This window comes from Schistocerca gregaria, chromosome 8 (assembly GCF_023897955.1).
Source record: "Schistocerca gregaria isolate iqSchGreg1 chromosome 8, iqSchGreg1.2, whole genome shotgun sequence".
NCBI lineage: Eukaryota > Metazoa > Arthropoda > Insecta > Orthoptera > Acrididae > Schistocerca > Schistocerca gregaria.
This window is the reverse complement of record NC_064927.1, coordinates 82,509,301-82,534,433: the sequence shown is the minus strand read 5'-3', so window position 1 is coordinate 82,534,433 and position 25,133 is coordinate 82,509,301. Positions and strand designations below refer to the sequence as shown.

At 47.2% G+C, this 25,133-nt stretch overlaps 1 protein-coding gene across 5 annotated transcripts in view; it reads right to left on the bottom strand.

The window, feature by feature from the left end:
• Positions 1 to 25,133, bottom strand: part of LOC126284979 (F-box/LRR-repeat protein 3-like) — a 246,079-nt gene that overhangs the window by 78,285 nt on the left and 142,661 nt on the right. Inside the window, exon 1 of one of the 5 annotated variants that reach the window (XM_049984265.1) lies at positions 7,863 to 8,098. The exons of the other annotated variants lie outside the window; for them this stretch is intronic. The gene's annotated coding sequence lies outside the window, so the exon portion shown is untranslated. Of the gene's footprint in view, positions 1 to 7,862; positions 8,099 to 25,133 lie in introns of those variants that run through there. 5 annotated transcript variants of the gene reach the window in all.

The window sequence follows — 25,133 nt, the reverse complement described above, 5'->3', positions numbered from 1 at the left end:
CAACCTAACACACCGCTGTCGGGTCGGTTACCAGCTCAGCCCCTGCGACTACACGACGCTCCAACTCAGTCACTTGAAGCGCCACCTGCACACGTCCTTCGCATACACCAAACCACAATACGGAGGGCATGTAAGTCAGCAACAGAGGTCCCTCCTACCGCGAAGCTTTAGCTGCATCCTTCAGTAAGAAGACCACACGCCGCCGCCGCCGCCTAGGAACCTCGGAACCAGTTCACGGGCCGGTTTGTCTTCTGTCAGACTCATTGACAAGACTGTAGAAACTGTGAACTCCAACAGACTGTAACTCAAGTGTTTACCCGTTACAATGTGCTCGGCTTAAGGAGGGCGAGGACAAGCCTTTCTATTGTTGTTTGAAATGCTTGCGCTTTCTTATGAACCTATTTTCTTGTTAGGAAACACAAGGTTGGTTACCTGTTTCTTTTGATGGTCAACGAAGTCCATTTGTGTTGAATTTACTGTGTTCTTAAATACAGAGAATGAACTACATGCGAAGTACAGGATCCATCAATCTCCTGGGCTACCTTCTTAGCCGCTGTCTAGGCTTCACGAGAAGAGCTGGTCGAAATAGCGCTCAAGACGATGCTCGAGAATGCGGATCTGCACGGATCCGACGAAGAGAGCCTGAGACTGAATATTGGCTTCGATTGCTATTGCCAAAAGCCTACGCTCAGCTCAGCCCGAAGTTACCCCGTTCTTCCGGATCCACGCCTACGTTAAAAACTCTGTCCTTAAAAAAAACCTAGTAAAGCTGGGCAAGCAGCCTCCGAAGCCCTATTTATATTTATGCGGTGTATCGTAGACGCCCGTTCTCTAGCAAGTGGCACGTGCGTTTTCCAAGTCAGAAAGTACGGCGGCTACACTCTGGCACTCGGGCAGACAGTTCTCCACGATATCGGTCAACAGGGCGACGAGATGGTCGACTGCACAGCGATGCCTACGAAAGCCTCATTGGACGTCTGTTACTAGCTTCTGTGGCTCAGTCCACCATACCAAACGCCCACTGACAATACCGGCCATCACCTTGCAGACACTACTGGTCACCTGAATGGGCTTGTTGCTGCAAGAATGGTGCCGCTTCAATCACGGATTAAAACAAAAATTAGATCGTTCAATGTTTTTGAAATTCCTATTTGAAGAAATAAGGTGTGACAAGGACAACTGTTTAAAAAATTTCTACTGTACGTACGTTACAAGTATCACCGAGATGCACTGTCAGTTGAAGATATGGAATCAGAATGAAGAAAATAGATTTACACTATCCGATCAAAAGTACCTGGACACTCCTATTCAGTGCCGGCCGGAGTGGCCGAAAAGTTCTAGACGCTACAGTCTGCAACCGCGCGACCGCTACGGTCCCCTGGGATTGACATTCTGTCGCGTTGACCACTCAGCTACCGGAGGTTGAGGAGGGGCGGGGAGAGGGGAGCGGTGAAGAAGATGATGATGCAGACAGAGTGAAACCAAATGAACTACTATTGCTGACAAACAAGCACAAACCTGTAAACAAAAAACCTCAACAAAATAAGAAGCCTTCCTTCGTACTTCTGATCATTGGATGATTAGGAGTGACACTGCGGCCTTAGATGTGCCGAAGTCGCCCTGGTTTCTTAACAAGCAGTTTTGATTCACAATGGTATGCATCGACGAGACCAGATAAAGGAACACTGAAATACGCGTTTCGGATGTTGTGTCGATATCGTTAAGAAGAGTTTTAAACAACTGGAATTTCTTGTGATATTGACGGTTCCGAGGGCGACATCTTGTGTAACAATGAAAATGAAGATGATGATGTGTCTGAGCTTGAAAATAGTGACGACAGTGAAGAAAGCGGGGCCACAGAATAGTGAGAGAGAAAAGAAGTACTGAAACAATGCATTGCTGCTCTTCATTGTACGCATAATGAAACCGTGGTATGAATCCAGTTCTTTCGTGTTAATCGAAAATAAAAAGCGGTAGGTACCACGTTTTTTACAAATTACCGTAAATATAAGTTTTACCTACTTACTAAATCCTTTCTCTTCTTTCTGAATACCTCGAAGCACCACTCTAGTACTCTCCTAATTCCCTCCCTAGTGTATTCAAGAAAAGTTTTCGAGAAAAAATGAGGGATATACAATATGGTATGTCGGCTGGAGTGCAAAACGTGAGTTCGTGGCTTTCCAGAAATGAAAGCGCAAGCGCATTAACTCTGTCCAGAAGTGCTGCCTGGAAAGTGATTCAAAGAAAGCTTTGCTATAGTAACCAGACCGGTCATATGCGTTGCTACTATAAAAGTTTCATTCGTTTTCGAAGATGGCTCTCTGGTCATACAAGTTGAAGCGGTATTCAAGTTCGTTAGGTAGTAACATACTTTCTATGGTCATGACAGCATCACTGATAACTTCCCTGAGCTGTTACAGAGTTCTCGCCATGGAGAGCACTTAAAGACGGTCCCCACTGCACTCACAAAGCAAAAAGTCGCAATGGATTAGGTCGGGGGGGGGGGGGGGGCAAGGGAACAGAGCTACATCATCCACTACACCCAACCTAGCGATGCGGAAGCTCGTCGAACATCTATGCTCCAATGCAGAGAAGATGAAGTTCTCGGAGTCAGCATTCAGTTGTGGAACCAACCACAACCGCAACGTATCAACGTAACAGGTAACCGTGACAGAAGAAAAACGACCAGCACAGTTTCCCCCGTGACAATGCACATAAAATATTAACCTTCGGTGAATTTCGTTCATGTGCCACATTGCAGTTTGTTTTGTTTTGTTTTGTTTTAGGACGCAAAAACAACTGTGATACGCGCCCATGTCAGTACCGCAGAACACGAAGACGAGAAAGGAGTTAAAAGCGATTACACATTAAGCCCAATCGAAGGAGGGAGAAACATCCATGAAATACTCCAGAGAGACAACGGAGGGCCCGAACTAAAGGTTAAATGTTGTTCGCCAGACTGCTACGACGGATAAAAAGTAAAACGCGGTCGAAACCCGGGCGTCGTTCGCTAAAACGGCCGACAACTCAGGCGGCAAACAAAAATTAGAACGTAGGTGATTAAAACAAGGGCACTGTGTCAGGAAATGGCGGACCGCCAAGGGCTGATTACAACGAGCACAAAGTGGTGGGGGATCACCGCTTAACAAATGGCGATGGCTGAAATAAATGCACGGCCGTTTCGTCGCTGAATATCAGCTTGGAGGTGAAATGTTCATCCTCAAGAGCTTTCCGCTTTGAGATGCAAAACTGAAGGCGCCGGCCATAATCCTCCGGCACGTGCTGCACACGGTACGATTTGAAATGTAACCGCAGTAGCAAAATGTCCGACACATTTTACTGCGGTATTCTAAGCTCGTGAGTTGCGCGAACCGTCGACAGTTTGGGCTGTGCACGAGATTTCCCCTGATCCTCGCCACGGTTGCATCTGGCACAGTTGGTCGGCCGGTACTTTTCTGTTTACACATTGTCCCTCAATTGTTGATGCCAATGCAAAGTACTCTATTTACGTGATGTTTTTCTATAATTCCTTCCGAATGCACGCCAAATTTTCCGAGACACAAATTCTTTCTTGCTTATCTGCTCCAGGCGCAGAATGCCTGTGCGAGGCAGCAGTGTTTTCGACACTCCATCAGTCAACAGTTTAACATCGTCGACAGTGCAGCGCACTTTGAGCCTTTTAGCACACTTTGCAGTCATTTCGCACAAGAACTTCACGTGGCTTGAAGCCACAGCTTCACCAGAACGCAGCGAACAACGTGTTGTACTCGTCCAGAAGCTGCTGACAAGCGCTGGCGCACTATACGGGTACTGCGCTCCGTCTGAAAGCACCGCCCTTTCGTCGCTGTCGGGGCGTCGACGCACTAGGCCGGGCGCATTACTTAGTACCTGGCGCAAAGTGCCGGCCCCTAGCAAAACCCGGATTGCCGAGATGCGTTCTGACGTGGGCGCGTTGCACCTATTCTCTGTGCGTCCTCACACGCGAGCAAAGGCATATAGTACGTATAGGTGTATGTCTTTTTCTTTACATGCGAGCATGCGTCATCTGACCCACACCGAGACAGAGCGACGTGCGCTATTCGTATCAGCATGTCTGCTCTGTTCGCAGACCCTAAAGCCGTGGCCGGCGGGACCTGAGGAAGGAGCGCAGGTACTGACGTGATGATTGCCTCTTGTGTAACACTTGTGTAAACGCAGTGGTCGAGATGTACACGGCAAAGCGTACCGTGTGTGAAAACTGTAGTGTGATTTCGAAGAAGTATTTGATCCCGTAGGGCTGCTGACAGCGAAAGAAAATATAAAATGCGTTGACTCTGCACCACTGCCGACAGGGTTACACTTAACGCTTCGAATTCTAAGCTGCCGGAAACCATCGCGCCAGTTTGATGTTAAGAGTTCGAGGCACGTACTGCATCAAATTTTAAAAATCATCTCAGGAGTGTTCCAGACCGTGTTGAAAATCCTGGAAAAGTACATTAAGCTAAGTCCGTACCATTTAACCTTTCTTAGAAGGAAGAGGAAACATTTTCTTAAAGTGACGTCGAATTTCCCTGTTAGGGGACTCTGTAGAGCAATCGTATTGTTGTGCAGTGGAAGCAGCAATTTTAAATGACATGCACGATTTTGGTGTTGTTCTATTTGCGCCCGTCGATGCAAATTATTTATAAATCGGAGCGGCTAGCTAACGAGCCAGGACGGCTTCAGAACATGAATGGCCGTTCAATCACTCCTCTTGTCCGACGTGTATTCGTTGGAAGTACGAACGAAGGCTTTTTATTTTGTTCCTCTGTTATTTCCACGGTGTCTTCATTTGTGAGAGTCATTCGGTTTCACTCTATACTTCGCGGAATTAACCAGCCACCGAGAAGGAGATGCGCGAGAATGCTCTTCATCTTCAGCGCATTTGTGGTTAAATCACTCGGGGAAAGTGCTAACGCAAAGGAAAATTGAATTCGTTAGAAAAAGTGTAGTTATTCGCAGTGAGACGTAGCAGAGCAAAGCACCTCACGAAGAGAACGGAAGCACGGCTGTTGCACTACACGTCTGTCTCCCCGTAGGCACAGCACCGAAAGTTGACGCATGCAAGTATCACCATAAACGATAAAACACACAAGTATCACCAGACGATAAAACAGTCTGTCAAATTTTACTACATCTGCCAAAATTTTTAACTGAATGGTACTGTCGGACATCTTCGTTAAACGCGGAGCAGGTTTGACCGTTTCACAGAAATTCTCATGGACAGGAAATTTGACACGAGGGCGGGCGTTGTTTATGCCTATGTTTAGTGAAAATAGTTTTATTACAATGTATCTCACTGTATCGTGAGTTTCCACAACTATGGAAACTACGATGAATGGTAAAGACAAAATACCACTGGCAGTTACCAAACTGGTTGAGGTCTCACAGCTCCTCCCATGCATCCGAGATGTGAAGGAGGTCTTTGCCCGACTATCGACCGCGGGGGCTGCAGTCGTCTGCAAGTTGTGGCCGATTCTGAGGCCTCCATCTCGTGCAGGCGGCTGGCGGAGGTGTGGAAGACCGCTGGGTCCAAGCAGAGCGTACAGTTTATACCAGTACAGGGTTGACTGGGCTCCTTTGGTTTGCAGCCGAGTCGAGCATCTCAACCAAAGGCTTTGTCGACGCTGGCACGGTCTGGCCTGCGTTATTGGTTGGTAATTTTAAGATTCCTCTTGATGTAATACACGAAGGAAACAGCTACTCCGGTAGCAAGTACTTGTGGAGTGCACACGAGTGCAGTAATTAGAGGTACTCTGATGAACAATCGGCAGATGATCAGCACATAGTGGAAACAAACCGCGTTCAGACGGAAGACAGCTAAACTGTTAAAATTTTATCAGTAAATTCTCGGCGTATTCGTAAAGAAGTTTAGCAACTTACAGTTCTCCAGGAAATTTCTCGTGCTCAAATTCTTCCTGGGACCGAGAGCTGGCTGAATCCAGAAGCAGAAAACTGTGAGATGTTTAGCGAGTCATGGAACGTACATAGGAAACGCACATTGAAGGGGGAGTGTCTATTTCAACTGGCAAAAATATTATCTCTGCTGATGTCGAATTTGAGTGTCACTCGATCTATCTCCGAATGGAAGAGGGAAGCGAATTGCTAGTAACGGTACAGGGTACCCTCGTCTACGCACCGTAGAGTGGCTTGCGGAGAATGTATCTAGATGTCGATGGAGTCGTGCACTACGCAGGAAGGTGTTGAGAAGAAAATCAATATTCTACGCACAACATATAAGCAGGAGTTCAACAAAATTTTCAAAAATAGACTTCATCCGTCTGTATACGTTCCCACGTTTTGGCATTTTAACGAACTGTCAGAGAACCAGGTATAAGAGAATAAACTGTCTTACACTTGTGTCTTCTTTTTCAACGTGCGGGCGAAGTAACTTCAAACAATTTATTAAAAGTTTCACCGTCCACTCGCAGAAAGTTGGTGTAATTATCAAGTTCCGAGCGTAATATTAACTTTAACATGTTTTCATGTGTATATTTCCGTCTCATTTTAAATCATTCCCTTGACCAATGTCTTGCCGTCTTCAACTTTATTAAATACAATTCCAGAGTCTATGTTGGGAATGATTTACCTGCATTTATAGCCGTTCCCACTAGTATCGGAAGACGGCACACACCAACAGTATCTGCTTCGAAACTGAGGGTAAATTGACAATCTCGGTTTTTACGCGTATGGGCTTGTTTGAAAAATCAGTGGCTAGGTAACAGCTAATTTGACAAATAAATTTGGTCGTTTACGAGTGTCTTACCGCCAACTCACACAGAAATGTCCTTGCGCGGACGTGGCGCTCTCTCGCGCCACCTCCGTGTCAACAGGTGAATGAAACAAAATGTTTCAAATGGCTCTGAGCACTATGGGACTTAACTTCTGAGGTCATCAGTCCCCTAGAACTTAGAACTACTTAAACGTAACTAACCTAAGGACATCACACACATCCATGCCTGCGACCGTAGCAGTCGTGCGGTTGTAGAATGAAGCGCCTAGAACCCCTCGGCCACTCCGGCCGGCAAAGGTGCCGAGTTCGAGTCTCGGTCGGGCACACAGTTTTAACCTGCCAGGAAGTTTCGCCACAAAACGGTTACTTCGAGGACAGCCCCGAGACAGACACCCTGTACTGTGCATGCCACTGGCCCTAAACCACCACCTTTTGCGGCTTCAATTGTGTGAAGCGAAAGCTCATTGGTAGAGTGGAGGTCTGTTGAATTTTCTGAAGAAAGTTGGTGGAGATTAGGCGGTAGTAATGGCGTTGGGTTAACTGCCTCGAGTGCGATTTCGTATGACAGCAAGAGCACTCTCCTAATTATCTCACGCACCCTGACAGGAAATTAGTAACCACATTCTGCTGTTGTAACCCAATGAGCTGTACAGAGTGTCCACATGTTGCCTCGAGCTGCTCGATCACCAGATCTGTCTGCACTCCAGCACTTGTAGGACATCACTGGGCGACAAATCCAGCGTCATCCACAACCAGCATTAACCGTCCCTGTAATGACCGAGCGAGTGCAACAGGCGTGGAACTCCATCCCACAAACCGACATCCGACACCTGTACAACACGATGCACGCAACTTTCTGGCGGTTACACCGATTATTGATGTACCAGCATTTCCATGTTAACCACGTAAATGTTACCTGGACAAATGTATTCCCGAAATATTTCTTCGAGTTAATTATTCTGTAGTATTGAGATTTTTCCGCCAGTTTAGAAACAGTTTTTTGGCATCGTGTAAAATACCGGAAACGTTTTGGATACACGATAAGTTCTTTCATTGTTTCGATGTGGCTAATTTCTTCTCTATTTTCAACCATAACAGATACATCTACTACCTTCTCCGCTGCTCGAGATATAGGAGGGCACCAGTATCTTGGTCTGATGAAGGCGACATATTATGATCCACTCGTGGCACCTTGGCGCCACTCCAGTGTCGAGCTGCTGGCGTTCCTTCCGCGCCACGGCCTCCGGTCGCCGCGCCACTGCTGTGCGAACTGGGCCTCACAAAGGAGCCGAGCAGCGGGCTGCCGGACCGCCCGTGACCGAACGCTGGCAAAGGCGCGGCCGAGTCGCAGGCAAAGATGTTACTCTGTGGCCGAGTCAAGCTGGGCCGCACGTGAATGGGGCCCACGTTTGAGATCATATCAACCGGCTAACGCGAACAAGGTCACGGTTCTCCGGAGCCGCCGATAACCTCGCCAACGTCACGGAGTACGGGTGTTAGTCGCTACAGGCACTGCACTCAAGTCTTCTCTTCGGGGAAACATGTATTACGCCAAAAGGGACAAGTGGATCCAGTTGGTCGTTTCCTCTGTATGGGGGAGCAGGAGGTGGTATCTGCCGCTTCGTGCTTTCAGGTTTCGCGCAAAGTAGCGGACGCATGCAGTGCTTGCAAAGAACCGCAGCAGACGTCACTACGCCATTTGACATGTAGCTGTTCAGCTTATGACTTTAGGTCACGAGTAAATTTTATACGTCTTTGAGTGACGAAGCTGGTTAACAATACAATTTTCAGCATAGGTTTATAATTTTAAAGATAAGAAGCAATGTTATTACACTAGTAAGTATACCAACTAGACTTTATTGTAATATGGTTCAAATGGCTCTGAGCACTATGGGACTTAACACCTCAGGTCATCAGTCCCCTAGAACTTAGAACTACTTAAACCTAACCAACCTAAGGATATCGCACAATTCCATGCCCTAGGCAGGATTCGAAACTGCGACAGAAGCGGTCGCGCGGTTCCAGACAGAAGCGCATAGAACCTCTAGGCCACCAGCGGCCGGCTTATTGTAATAATGAAATACTGCTCGCACAAACCCGTTTCTGTTTCCGCCATATCTTATTGAGTAGAGTCAGTCGGATAGTGTGGGCCACATCACAGGCTGGCGGTATGGACCGTATATGTAACTTCTTTATTCGTTTTCTGGGGACAGTTTCTAGGTTGAACAAGGAGCGTGGCGGTGAGGGTCGAGGGGTATGGTCTGATACTGCAACGAAGCGAGCGGTTTCAACTGTTTTGCTGGGCGAAATGACCGAATGTGCTGCTGCCGATCGTTTCAATGTCTGTAGATCCACACGGCAAAGTAAATTATCCTGAGGTGACAAAAGTCGTGGGATAACGACATACATTTATACATATGATGGTAGTATCGCCTACACGAGGTACAAAATAAGTCTCATTTGTACTCAGGTGATTCGTGTAAGAAAGTTTCCGATGTGATTAAGGCCGCCAGACTGGAATTAACAGACTGAAAACGGAATGGTAATTGGAGTTAGACGCACGGAACATTCCATTACGGAAATCGTTAGAGAATTCAGTATTTCCAGATCCACAGTGACAAGACTGTGCCGAGAACACCAAATTTAAAGCATTACCTCTCACTACGGACAAGAGCAATGCAGAGGCCGGCGGCCTTTTCTTAACGACCGAGAGCTGCGGCGTTTGTGTTTAGTTGTCAGTGTCAACAGAGAAGCAACACTGCGTGAAACAATCCCAGAAATCAATGTGGCACTTACGACGAATGCATCCGTTAGGGCAGCGAGTCGAAATTTGGTGTTAATCGGCTACGGGAGCAGACGGCCGACGCGAGTGCGTTTGCTAACAGAACGGCATTGCTGCAGCTCCTGTCCTGGTCTCGTGACCACAGCGGTTGGCCCTAGACGAATGGAAAACGGCGGCCTGGTCAGAGGAGTCCCGAATCCAGTTGGTAAGAGCTCGTACTAGGGTTCGAGTACGGCGCAGACCCTACGAAGCTATGGACCCGAGTTGTACTGTGCAAACTGCTGGTGGCTGTAAAATGGTGCGGGCTGTGTTTACATGTGATGGACTGGGTTCTCTGGTCCAACTGAACCGATCATTCACTGGAAACTGTTATGTTCGGGTACTTGCCGACCGTTTACATTTCAGGTTCCCACACAACGACGGAATTTTTATAGATTACTATACGCCATGTCACGGGGTCACCATTGTTCGCGATTGAAGAACATTCTGGACAGTTTGAACGAATGATGTGGCCACCCATTTCGACCGACACGAATCCCATAGAAGATTTATAGGACATAATATACAGGTCAGTTCGTGCACAAAATCCTGCGCTTCCGCAACTACGGACCGCTATAGATGCAACACAGATCAATATTCTGAAGGGGACTTCCAACGACGTGTTGAGCCCATGCCACGCCGAGTTGCTGCACTACGCCAGGCATAAAGAGGCCTGATACGACATTACGAGGCACTTCACGACTCACTGCAGGGAATCACCAGACATCTCTGACACCTTATGTGGGCTTTTCCAAATCATCATTTGAAGGAAACTACGAATAAATATAGATTCCAGATTAATGACGCTCTTTAGGATTCAGTTTCAACGGTTACTATCTGACAGAAAAAATTGAAGTTTCCTCACAGATTTAACAGGGAAAAGTAATTGGCAGCTTAAGATTTCTACCAAAACTTTATGAAGAAACAACCAGAACCGTCTAACAGAAAACCACAGCCCACAAGTTTAATGCGGCGTGGCGATCACAAGTTGAACGGTATTTTATTCTACTGTATTTTTTTATCATCAAGTACTTCTGATATATGAACAGATTAACTTGTTTGTCAATAAAGAAAACACTTTTTATTAAGAAACCTATATTTTGTTGTACTGACTATACTAATCGACACTATTTTTAATGTGTAAAATTGCAATTCTGAGAAAATATTTCTTGTTGTGACATTTTGGATAGAAACTTTTTTTTTTGATGATTTACACTAAAACACATGTTCCAGTAAAGACATGCAGTTATACTTTATTTCAAAACATTCACAACAAAAGGTTTATACCAGTTTTGGTTTACATGGCCCATTGTAGCCGCCAGTCCCCCACGTGCAGTTCTTTCATCGCATTCGACAAAAATAAAAATAAACAACCAGCCTCGCCTAGTAAGGGAAGATGACGTAGATGACGATACTGTGAGAAGATTTGTCAGAGAACACACAGACCTAAGTGGGAACGAGGTCCCTGGAGCACCCAACATTTCCTCGGAATTGTTTACATCGCTGAGTGGGCCATTTCTTACGAATGTTACACCTACCGTACAATATATGACATAGACTATTCCATTTGAAAAAAGGCAAATGTGAATATTACGAAGCTATCAGTTCAATGAGTAATGGTTACAATATTCTGCCACGAATTATTTAGAGAGAAATGAAAAATTGATTGAAAGCGACCTCGGGGAAGACCAGTTTGTGTTCTGCATGCATGTGGGAACACGTGGAGCAATACTGACCCTACGACTTGCCTTACAATATTTACTGAAGAAATATAAACCGATGTTTACAACATGTCCAGATTTACAGAAAGCTTTTGACAATGCTGACTAGAATACACTCTTTGAAATTCTGAAGGTAGCAGGTATAAAATACAGGGAACGGAATGTCGTCTACAAGTTCTACATAAACCAGGCTGCAGTTACAAAAGTACCTGAAAGGAAAGCAGTAGCAGAGCAGGGAACGTGGCAGGTTGTAGCGTATCACCTATGTTATTCCATCTGTAGACTGAGCAAGCAGTAAAGGACACGAAGGAGAAATACGGAAAAGGAATTAAAGTTCACGGAGAAGAAATAAAGCCTATGATGTTTGCCGATGACACTGCAATTCTAGCAGAGACAGCACAGGAACTGACAGCATTGTTGAACGGAATGGATCACGTCTTCGACAGAGATAAAACAAGAGAGACAGAAGTAAGAAAAAGTGTAACTGAATGCAGTCTAACCAAATCGAGCGATTCTGAGGGAAATACATTACGAAATGACACACTGCAAGTAGTATATAGCGTAAAATTAAAGCGAGGCTGACCAATGATCCCTTCGGCGTAGATGCACGTCCGCTCGACTTGTACGGGAATCAGCGAAACGCCGCGAGTGATGAGGATAATGGGCAGGGGCACTACGTCAGCGGACTGGGGACAGGTTGAGAATTTGGGTCTGGAAGGACCACTGTGTCCGGATGGCTTTGTGGTCAGAGCACCTGCGCAGTGAGCAGCCGACCCAGGTTCGTATCTCGGTGCGGCACAAATTTTCAACTTGCTGCACTGACGTAAATCAATTCCCAATAGCAACTGAACTTCAATAATTCCTTTAAGACATGACTCAAGTGGTGGATAATAGAAGTATAAAGCTGTGTGTGGTGCAATTTTGATATCAAATTGATATACAAATTAATTGGGCCTGAGCACTGTGGGACTTAACATCTGAGGTCATCAGTCCCTAGAACTACTTAAAAACCTAGCTAACCTAAGGACATCACACACATCCATACTCGAGGCAGGATTCGAACCTGCGACCGTACGGTGACTCCCGAACGGTATGTGAAGGTTTCGGAAGATGATTTCATACGCATTATCCAGAGTGACCCCGATTTCGACAAGACGTGGTTCATGCAAGACGGAGCTCCACCTCAACGAAGCAGAAGAGTGTTTTATGTCCTGGAGGTGCACTTTGGGGTCCGCATTCTGGTTCTGGGGTACCCAGAGGCCGCTGGCATGGCTTCGATTGGCCATCGCGAATGATGGCAGGCATATAGAACGCTTCATAATATAAATCTGTAGTGATGTTTACATTTTGAATAAAGTGTGTGCACGCCAGGGTTTGTAACTACCTTACGGTTCCTTTTCGCGTAGTTGAATAATGGTCAGTCTGTAGTTACGGAAGCGGAAGCGTGACTGAAACAGAGACAATGCTGTCGTCGAATACAGATTTGATTAACTTCTTAGTTCTGACGATGCTATGTAGTCTAAACATATCGGAGGATTTTGAAGTGGACATATGCCGAAGCAAAACCTTTTGCAGTACTACTCGATAATGTCCCAAAGGACGAAATTGCAATATTGAAATAAATAAGTTCTACAGTTAACAGCGAACACGATGTCCTTTAATAGAATATAGATTTAAATGTAAGGAAGTGTTTTGTCTAAAGTTGCCTTGTACGGCAGCGAAACAAGTGGAGAATAGAACTTTTTAAAGTGTTGTACGGAAATTAAACACCTAGAGCAAGCCTTACGATGTCATTTATTGTATAGTTACCAGTATCGGCACTTCAACGCACGATTTTCAGGCATCGGTTGATACCGAAGGGGTTATGACGATCCATACATACGATGCATCAGTGGCCAACATAACCGGTTTACGCAGACTATCTGTAACTGTGATGTCTGTTGTACCATCAACTGTCAGCTCAGTTGACGGTTGGAGAGACGACGTCGCAGTTACAGACGGTCTGCGTAAACCGGTTATGTTGGCCACTGATGCATCGTATGTATGGATAGTCATAACCCCTTCGGTATCAACCGATGCCTAAAAATCGTGCGTTGAAGCGCCGAAACTGGTAGCTATACAATAAACGACTACATTAGGATGGCTGTAGGTGTTTCATTTTCTTACAATAGTGACCGGCGGTAGTCCTGCAGCCACGAGGGTGGACACACAAAAACCTTTCACTTGTGGTTCTATGGAAGAATACTGAAGTTTAGATGTGCAGATGTAACAAGTTCGTTGCATTCGCGCTTTTTAGAAATGCTTCGTGTGCCAGACGGTTCCCGCGAACTCCTGTGCTCCCGTCGAGCCTGCTCAGGACTGAGTTACCTAGTTAGTCCGCCTGCAGTGTCCAGCGGTCCTGACGCAGGAACAACGTGGGGCCGGCCTGCGTCACGGCCACCTCTGACGTGTCCACCGCGGCCCAGCCTGCGCTCGGCGACACGATCCGTCGCCGTTCTCCGTAAATCGAAGGGCGGCTGCGACAACTCCACGTCGTCCTCCGAAAGGAAGGCACTTTGCTCATCACGACCTACATTTTCACGTAATAGACACTAGTTCTGATGAAATATAAAAGTAGCTTTCGGCCACTTCATCAAACTGCTCCAAATTATACGCCGTTTTCCAGACCGATGTCCTTACTTGTAATTACTTTACCAGCTCTCTTCGTCAAGTTCAAGTTCTGGTATTCCTTAAAGGCGAACATTCTAAATGTTAGGCTTTACCGTCACTGTTATTGGCATTAAATGAAACAACCAGTCACTGTTTATTTATCTCCGCGACGCGCTTCGAAGGTTTAAACCTCCATCGTCAGGTGGATTTACATTTCTTAGTATGACATGCGCCTGTGTGCCGTTTTACGAGTTTTTGGAAGAACTTGTGCCTCTGGCTCCAGTATACAGTCGTGCGATGCGTTACGCCAGTGAAAGGAAACTGTGGTCACTGCAGACAGTGCCGCAAGTTCCTCCAAAAACTCGTAACAGAACACAGAGACGCGAGTTATACTAACAAATGTAAATCCACCTGACGACGGAGGTTTAAATCGTTGAAACGCGTCGTGGAAATACTCAAACAGTGACCTGTAACAGTAGACTTGTTTATTTAAATTCTCGTATGCTGTCTGCTGTCTTTCCTTCAGAAATTATCCTCCGCCTTAGTAATAAGTCAAAGTGAAGCCTTATTCAATAACGCAACACTTTTTGTGGGGCTCAGCTTCCGTCAACTAATCCTACTCAAACTACACTCCTGGAAATCGAAATAAGAACACCGTGAATTCATTGTCCCAGGAAGGGGAAACTTTATTGACACATTCCTGGGGTCAGATACATCACATGATCACACTGACAGAACCACAGGCACATACACACAGGCAACAGAGCATGCACAATGTCGACACTAGTACAGTGTATATCCACCTTTCGCAGCAATGTAGGCTGCTATTCTCCCATGGAGACGATCGTAGAGATGCTGGATGTAGTCCTGTGGAACGGCTTGCCATGCCATTTCCACCTGGCGCCTCAGTTGGACCAGCGTTCGTGCTGGACGTGCAGACCGCGTGAGACGACGCTTCATCCAGTCCCAAACATGCTCAATGGGGGACAGATCCGGAGATCTTGCTGGCCAGGGTAGTTGACTTACACCTTCTAGAGCGCGTTGGGTGGCACGGGATACATGCGGACGTGCATTGTCCTGTTGGAACAGCAAGTTCCCTTGCCGGTCTAGGAATGGTAGAACGATGGGTTCGATGACGGTTTGGATGTACCGTGCACTATTCAGTGTCCCCTCGACGATCACCAGAGGTGTACGGCCAGTGTAGGAGATCGCTCCCCACACCATGACGCCGGGTGTTGGCCCTGTGTGCCTCGGTCGTATGCAGTCCTGATTGTGGCGCTCACCTGCACGGCGCCAAACACACATACGACCATCATTGGCACCAAGGCAGAAGCGACTCTCATCGCTGAAGACGACACGTCTCCATTCGTCCCTCCATTCACGCCTGTCGCGACACCACTGGAGGCGGGCTGCACGATGTTGGGGCGTGAGCGGAACGCGGCCTAACGATGTGCGGGACCGTAGCCCAGCTTCATGGAGACGGTTGCGAATGGTCCTCGCCGATACCCCAGGAGCAACAGTGTCCCTAATTTGCTGGGAAGTGGCGGTGCGGTCCCCTACGGCACGGCGTAGGATCCTACGGTCTTGGCGTGCATCCGTGCGTCGCTGCGGTCCGGTCCCAGGTCGTCGGGCACGTGCACCTTCCGCCGACCACTGGCGACAACATCGATGTACTGTGGAGACCTCACGCCCCACGTGTTGAGCAATTCGGCGGTACGTCCACCCGGCCTCCCGCATGCCCACTATACGCCCTCGCTCAAAGTCCGTCAACTGCTCATATGGTTCACGTCCGCGCTGTCGCGGCATGCTACCAGTGTTAAAGACTGCGATGGAGCTCCGTATGCCACGGCAAACTGGCTGACACTGACGGCGGCGGTGCACAAATGCTGCGCAGCTAGCGCCATTCGACGGCCAACACCGCGGTTCCTGGTGTGTCCGCTGTGCCGTGCGTGTGATTATTGCTTGTACAGCCCTCTCGCAGTGTCCGGAGCAAGTATGGTGGGTCTGACATACCGGTGTCAATGTGTTCTTTTTTCCATTTCCAGGAGTGTACTTTCAGACACTATCTGTGGAAACCGTCCTGAAGTACTGAATTATCACCGTCTTATGTACGGGGGACATTCAGTAAGTAATGCAACACTTTTTTTCTCGGCCAGTTTGGGATGGAGGAATGCGGGATTTGTTGTGGGACGTCGTGCAATATTCCCGCTTCAGCCCCTATGGTTTCATCAAGTTCCGATATGTGGCGGCGTCTGTGACGGAGGTGCGTTCCAAGCAGAGAACTGTCATCGACTTCCTTTTGGCGGAAAACCAGAGCAACGCAGATATTCGTAGCCGCTTGCAGAATGCCGACGAAGACCTGGGATTGAACAGTGAACAAAAGCACGGCGAGTCGTCGGGTGAGGAGTCTGTCGCCATCGCGACGAGGTCGCGCACACCTGCCCGATCTCCCGTATGCCGACCGGCCGCTCACAGCTACACGATGTGACTAAAAAGTATCCGGGCACTCGGATGAAAATGACTTACAAGTTGGTGGCGACCTCCATCGGTAATGCTTAAATTCAACATGGTGTTGGCCCACACTTAGCCTGGATGACAGCTTCCACTCTCGCAGGCATACGTTCGATCAGCTGCTGGAAGGTTTCTTGGGTAATGGCAGCCCATTCTTCACGAATTGCTGCACTGAGGACAGGTATCGATGTCGGTCGGTGAGGCTTGGCACGAAGTCGTCGTTCCAATACATTCCGAAGGTGTTCTATAGAATTCAGGTCAGGACTCAGTGCAGGCCAGTCGTGTAAGCACTCCGCCACAGGCAGTGCATTATGAAAAGGTGGTCGACTGTGTTGAAAGATGCAATCGCCATCCCCGAATTGCTTTTCAACAGTGAGAAGCAAGAAGGTGCTTAAACATCAATGTAGGCCTGTGCTGTGATAGTGCCACGCAAAACAAGAAGGGGTGCAAGCCCCCTCCATGAGAAACACCACCACACCGTAACACCACGGCCTCCGAATTTTACTATTGCCACTAGACACGCTGGTAGATGACGTTCACCGGGCATTTGCCATACCCACACCCTGCCAACGGATCTTCACATTGTGTACCGTGATTCGTCACTGCACATAACGTTTTTCCACTGTTCAATCGTCCAATGTTTACGCTCCTTCACCGAGCGAGGTATCGTTTGGTATTTACCGCCCACGATGTGTGGCTTATGAGCAGCCACTCGACCATGAAATCCGAGTTTTCTCGCCTCCCGCTTAACTCTCAGAGTACTTGCAATGGATCCTGATGCAGTTTGAAATCCCTGTGTAATGGTGTGGATATATGTCTGCCTATTACACATTACGACCCTCTTCAACTGTCTGCGGTCTCTGTCAGTAGGCAGACGAGGTCGGCCTGTACGCTTTTGTGCTGTATGTCTCCCTCCACGTTTCCACTTCACTATCACATGGGAAACATGGGACCTAGGGATGATTAGGAGCGTGGAAATCTCGTGTGCAGACGTATGCGACAAGTGACACCCAATCACCTGACGACGTTCGAAGTCATTGAGTTCCGCGGAGCGCCCCATTCTGCTCTCTCGCGATGTCTAATGACTAATGAGTTTGCTGATACGGAGTATCTGGCAAGAGGTGTCAGCACAATGCACCTAATATGAAAAACGTATGTTTGTCGGGGTGTCCGGACACACATGATCACACAGTGTATGACTCCTGGAGTACAGGAACACCTCGCTGCACAACTGGACATCTCTGTTGGTAGTGCTGGCACACTCTTCTGCCAGTCCGCCATTTAGAGTATTCAGAAGAGAATGCCCACTGCGTCCGCATCTCGTACCTTCCGACGTCCATATCTGTTTCCCAATTAAGGATGCACTACGCAGGAAGCATTATGTGGATGACGGGGAGGTTACTGACGCAGCAAGACGTTGGCTCCAGCGAGGTCCTGTGTAGCGGTATTATGCGGGTTAAAATCCATGCCTGTAAGGTGCTGTAACGCCGTCTTACTAAACGGAGATTATGCTGAAAGACAGCGGCTTTGTAGCTAAAAGACTTGGGAATAATACGGTGTATTGGAATCCTAAGTAAAATCAACCTGCTTTCAGAAAAAAAGTGTGTTATTGAACGCACCTTGTACAAGGTCGAAAGACCTCGATACAAGACAAACCCAAAGATGCGGTACAGGAGACCGACTAGCGAGTCCACAGAATAGCAAAGAAGTAAAGAAACAGAGCATACAAGAAATGATGTTCAGCCTTTAGGAGGACACCGAGTAATAGACACAACTTGGAAAAGAATTAGACCATAGGACAGAATGACAGATGATCACAAAAAGTACATAAAAACTTGGGTCACGTGTCAATGCAATAAGGCAACACGATGCCACACGAGATCATTTTTACGATACATAGCAAAGTTGGTTTTCAAGAAGTGTTATATGGTCATTACAGGTTGTTTTGGGGTGTCAGTAGAAAGAAAACGATACAGCCACACTTTTCAGGATGATCTTAGTAATTTGGATTAGTGAGTCCATTTTTTAAACATTAACGTCAGTCGACGTATGGAGGTGATGAATGCAGGTCACAGCACTCAGTGGGCTGTCGAACACGTGTTACAGTTCGCCAGTGTCGAGTTGCTACGCACTGTTTCGGCCGTATTACGTGTCTCTGATACGCACTCGCATCCTCTAACATGATGACTGGTTTATCAGACCATATAAATACTATTTCGAGGATGACTTGAAAATTACTAAAAGACCGAAATCATGGACTGTGTGAAGTAAATTGATAAAAATCTTCAGTCAAATGGAGTAAATTTCTTTCAAAACACTCGATAATAAGTTATTCAGCCATTACATACATTGTTACGCTTCTAATAATTGTAGTTACACTCATACACCTAAGAAACTAGTATAGCCATGTGTATTCGAACACGGAGATACATAAGCAGGCAGAATACGGCGCTGCGGTCGGCAACGCCTATATAGGTGGCTGGCGCAGTTGTTAGATGGGCTACTGCTGCTACAGTGGCAGGTTATCGAGATTTAAGTGAGTTTGAACGTGGTCTTATAGTTAGCGCGGGAGCGATGAAGTGTACCGTGAATATCAGGAATCCGGTAAAACATCAAATCTCCGACATCTCTGCAGCCGGATAAAGATCCTCCAAGAACGGGGCCAACGACGACAGAATCGCTCAGAGTGACAGAAGTGCAACCCTACCTCAAATTGCTGCAGATTTCAATGCTGGGCCATCAGCAAGTGTCAGCGCACAAACCTGTATTCGATATTACTGTTGTTGGTACAAGAAATTTACTGATCAGAGTTGGTGCTCTGAAATACGTGTAAAAAGTACAGTTTTAAATATTAATGCATATTTCCAAGATTATCCTTAAGATATCAAGTCAATGGCTCCAATGAAATTATCAGCTATGAACAAAGGGGAGAGAACAAAGTAGTGTCTTTTAGAAACAGAAAATGAAAGGGAATAAGGGAATCGTTTAGGTAGAGACTATAGATGCATCACAATCCTTAAGGGCGGGAAGGGGGGCGTAGGCGTAAATATGGTTACGAGCCAAAAAACAATTTTCGAAAAGAGACATATTCCTTGGGTTTCGCGAGTCACCCCAGCTTTATTGAGCCATAACTAAATTGTAACTTTAGTCGATAAGAAAATAGGAATCAATAGAGCTGCCAAAACCAGGTGAGCTTTACCTCCAGGACAGTGCATGTGAAGTAAAGCAGAAATTGGCTGCCCTCCGAGTATAGTATTTCTCTGACGCTAGGGGCACGAGGTTTGTCGCACAGTATTTCGCAGTCGATACTGAAGTAATTAGTTGAGGCACTCGCACCACAAAAATAATAATAGTCCCAGAGGGGAGAGGCACAGGGCACTCATGAATGGAGGAGTGGAAGCCGATCGTTCTATGAGAGAAACTATTAGTACGCAAGCGACAGAGACGGCTTTTAGTAGTTTTAGTGAAGCCTTCTTGTACCAGTATCGCCACAGAAGGAAGGCGATAAAAACTGAGGTGTTACTGAATTCGTGACAGGTGATGGGAATTCAGTATACAAAAATCTCGTGCGAAACTCAGCTTGCCCTCTCCTCACACGATATACTGAAAACTGTGGATGAAGAGTAACAGGCAGACTGCGTACTTGTTGATTCCCGGAAATCATTTGACGCGATGCCCCACTGCAGGCTATTAACGGAGGTACGAGCATATGGAACAAGTTCGCACATATGTGAGTGGCTCGAAGACTGCTTAAATAATGGAACCCTGTACGTTGTCCTTGACGGGGAGCGTTCATCAGACATGAGTATCACCAGTAGTGCTCCAGGGTAGCGTGATGGGACCGCCGCCGTTCTCCATATACATAAATTATTTGGCGAGTAGGGTGGGCGCAAAGTCTGCTGTTGTTTTCTGATGATGATGTGGTGTACGATGAGGTGCCGAAGTCCAGTGACTGTAGTAAGATACAACACGACTTGAAAAAAATTCCAGTTCGTGTCACGAATGGCAACTAGCCCTCAATGTGCAAATATGCTGATGTGTAGGACGAAAAAACCTGTAAAGTTCGGATACAGTGTTACTAGTGTCCTGCTTGACACAGCCGAGTCGTTTAAATATCCGGACGTAACAGTTGCGGAGCGATATGAGATGGAACAAACGTGTGAGAACTGTGGTAGGGGAGGCGAACGGTCGACTTCCGTTTACTGGGAGAGTCTTAGGAAAGAGTGGTTCACCTGTAAAGCAGACCGCATATAGGACGCCGGTGCGACCTATTCTTGAGTACTGCTCGAGTGTTTGGGATCCGTACCACGTCGGACTGAAGGAAGAAATCAAAGCAATTCAGAGGCGCGATGCTAGATTTGTTAGCGGTGGTTTGGAACAAGACGTAAGTGTTACGTAGACAGAACTCAAATGGGGACTTCTGGAGGCAACGCGACGTTGTTTTAGAGAAACTGTTGAGAAAATTTAGAGAGACAGCATTTAAAGCTGACTGCCGAACGACTCTACAGCCGCCAACGTACACTGGGCGTAAGGAACTGGAAAGGAAGTGGTTAGCAGTGGTACAGAGTATCCTCCGCCAAGCACGGTACGGTAACTTGTGGAGTATCTATGTACATGTAGAAAGACGGTAAGTGCAAATGCCTGCAAGTACATTGTCTCGAGCTTGAAGTTAGAATCATTAACTACTGATCACGTGGAATTTCCGTTTCGTATTCGGAACTAGTTGAAAACCAGCTCTTGTTCCTGAAAATACAACTCTGTTAGAGTTCCACTGAAGGTAGAACAGTATCAGTTATGCTATTTGTCTCTGCAAAACATACGTTACTAACACAGTTTGATCGGTCCGAGAAGTTGGGGAACGAAAGCTTGGGAAAAAGAGATGACGCTTTCTTCGAAGAAGTAACACTTACATGTTAGGGTTAGTCCCGAGCTAAAAGAGATGTATGTGAACGTAAATTGCATACTTGAATAGAAGTGTGAAAACCGTTTACTTGAATGAAAGTGTGGTGTAACAGCCACTGCACCGCTGAACTTCTTCTGATTAATTCATCTTATAGAATCAAGCAAGAGGAGATACTCTACCCCCTCTCGTCTCTGAATATTTTAGTGAAATTCCACCGTTGCCCAATACTAAGGCACAGCTTTAAGGTAGTAATTCACAACGGTTAAAACAGCGACACAATACAGTCATTGTTATGGCAAGCTCTGTCTATGTGGACGCCTTCGAACAAGTGCCGGTGTGTCTGTCAAAGAGCGAGTTCGAAAGGGCCGGAATGCCTGGTCCCCGGGAAACAGGTTTATCGCACGCTTAACATTGCGGCTCGTCCAGGACACGCTGCTACGACAGCTTGAGGACAATGTTTTGGTTCTGTTGTGCTTTAGGGCGCAAAAAACAACTGGGTCATACGCGCCCAAGTCAAAACTATAAACACGAACATAGATAGGAGTTAAAAAAACTACTATACGTCAGACCCAATTCACTTACGACAGATAAAAACGGGCACGTGGAGAAAGGGCTAAAAAGGACACCATATAGGAACAGAGGTCCAAAACCAAAAACAAAAATCAGATGGCCTTCGCCATATTGCTGTGGCTGATAAAAAGTAAAACGCGGTCAACAGCCCGCGCGTCATTTGCTAAAACGGCCGATAAGTCAGACGGCATACCCAAGCAGGAACGGAAACGGTTAAAAAATGGGCATTCCGTCAGGAAGTGGTGGACAGTTAAGACTGGGGCGCAATGTGTACAAAGTGTTGGGGTAGCGCCACTTATCAAATGACAATGGCTAAAAAGGCAGCCTAGTTAAAACGATCTCCTCCCGGTGTAAGGGCCGAGAGGAGCTCGTCCAAGCCACTGGAAGAGACTTAATAAGCCGGAGCTTATTCCCGTCAATGGAGAACCATTGGTGATGCCAAAGGGACAGACGGTAACACAGAGATCGCGGGCTGAGGTACGAGGACTGCAACCTTGGCAGCAGCGTCAGCAGCCTCGTTTCTTGGCATACCGACGTGATCAGGGACCCACGGAAACAGCACACTGGCTCCACCAAGAGCGAGCAGGTGACAATTTTCCTGCACTAAGGGATGGGCGGTGTACAGCGCACATGGACTTTGAAGGGCGCTGAGTGAGTGAAAAGAGAACACAGTTGGGAAGCTGTAGCGCCGGATGTACTCTCTGGCCTGACACAGGGGAAAAGCGCTCGGCTGTAAATACTGAGCAGTGTGCCGGAAGCTGATATCGAAACACACAGGTGCCAATGACGAAGCCACACCCAAAAACACAGTCAGTCTGACAGCCATCAGTCTACACAAAGGCACTATCGCGAAGGTCGTGAAACTAAAGGCGATAGAGCGAGGCTGGAGTAATGTCCTTGGCAAGCGAATGAAGGCCAAGGTTAACACTGGTGTTCACATCCACTGGCAAACGTGCAGGCGCTGTGAAGTTAAGCCGCCGTAGCAAGTGGCGAAAGCGGACTCCAGGAGGTAACAGAAGAGGGACGCGCCCCACACTGGCGATCAAAGGAATCATCAAAGAAGGAGGCATAGGATGGGTGGCTACGCATTGCAGACAAACGGCATGCATACCTGCTGAGGAGAAAGTCACGGCGGTAGGACAGGGGTAGTTCAGCAGTTTCAATATACAGAGTGTCAACTAGAGTAAAAGGCGCCAGTGGCCAAACGGATGCCAGGATGGTGGATAGTGTTGAGAAGGCGTAAGAGGGATGCACGTGCAGACGCACAAACAAAACACTCATAGAGGAGTTTCGAACGGACAGGGGACCGGTACAAAGGGAGGTCGGTGGTCGTTCGGCATCGCAGGAAGTACCATTGTGAACATGTAGGACATTGAGTAACCGCCTACAGTGAGCTGCCAGGCGAGAAACATGTGAGGACGAAGAGAGTTTCATATTGAGTATGACTCTTAGAAACTTCGTCCTTTCACCGAACGGATGCAAAGATAATGTGAAAAACCAATTGAGTCGCCAGAAATTCACACAGACGGTTTTGTCAGTGGAAAAGCGAAAGCCATTGTCTATGCTCGAGGAGTAAAGACGATCCAGACATTGCTGAAGACGCCGCTCAGTGAGGCAGGTCCATGGAGAACTGCAATAGACGGCAAAACCGTCAAGAAACCCGTGGTAGCCAAGCAAGAACCAGCCAAAGGGTGCCGAGCCCCTGGGGGGTGGGGGTTACAATGTGTTTGCACAGACAGTTTGACACCGTCTGTTGAGCGCTGCACTCGTGGTACGGATGGCATTGCGTCGGTTTCCACAGTATAAAAGTACCAACGCCTTAGCTGGGCACGAGACAGCCGCCGCTAGCGTTCTGAGTGGCAAAATGTAGAGTTTCGGACGAGTCGCACTTCAGCTTGTAGTACGAGATGAACGCTACCGGGCAGACACTGTTGCTGAGGCTAACGGACAACCACCACTGGCTTCACATGGCGTAATTCAGAAGCATAACGTACGGTCGGATGTAAAGATTTTGGAAAGGCTATCAGCGCTTTTAGTGTCTGGGATACGGTCGATAGACTGCTTGTTAGATGTCGTCATGCAGCAACTGTCGCTGTTTTGTGGATGCAACTACAAACTGCGTTGCACTGTGTGAACCAATGGCACATTAGACACTCTTTGATTCCGTGCCACGCCATCTAAATGTTCTGATTTCACCACATGGCAGCTTCAAACTGTATTAGACTCTCACGGTCAAACTGCATGTACAATTCTGTAATTGTGATTGTAGTGTCCTCGTTGCCACTTTAGACTCTTGTACCGCCACGGAGAAAGGGAGAGCGTGTAGTTTTACACTGCTGGCCATTAAAACTGCTACACCAAGAAGAAATACAGTTGATACACGGGTATTCATTGGACAAATATACTAGAACTGACATTTGATTACATTTCCACGCAGTTTGGGTGCATAGATCCTGAGAAATCAGTACCCCGAGCAACCACCTCTGGCCGTAATAACGGCCTTGATACGCCTGGGCATTGAGTCAAACAGAGCTTGGATGGCGTGTACAGCGCATGCGGCTTCAATACGATACCACAGTTCATCAAGAGTAGTGACTGGCGTATTGTGACGAGCCAGTTGCTCGGCCACCATTGACCAGACGTTTTCAATTAGTGAGATATCTGGAGAATGTACTGGCCGGCGCAGTAGTCGAACATTTTCTGTATCCAGAAAGGCCCGTACAGGACCTGCAACATGCGGTCGTTCATTATCCTGCTGAAAAGTAGGGTTTCGCAGGGATCGAATGAAGGGTACAGCCACAGGTCGTAACACATCTGAAATGTAACGTCCACTATTGAAAGTGCCGTCAATGCGAACAAGAGGTGACCGAGACGTGTAACCAATGGCACCCCATACCATCACGCCGGGTGATATGCCAGTATGGCGATAACGAATACACGCAATGTAGCCAAACACGGATGCGACCATCATGATGTTGTAAACAGAACCTGGGAGTCATCCGAAAAAATGATGTTTTGTCATTCGTGCATCCAGGTTCGTCGTTGAGTACTCCATCACAGGCGCTCCTGCCTGTGATACAGCGTCAAGGGTAAGAGCAGCCATGGTCTCCGAGCTGATAGTCCATGCTGCTGCAAACGTCGTCGAACTGTTCGTGCACATGGTTATTGTTTTGCAAACGTCCCCTTCTGTTGACTCAGGGATCGAGA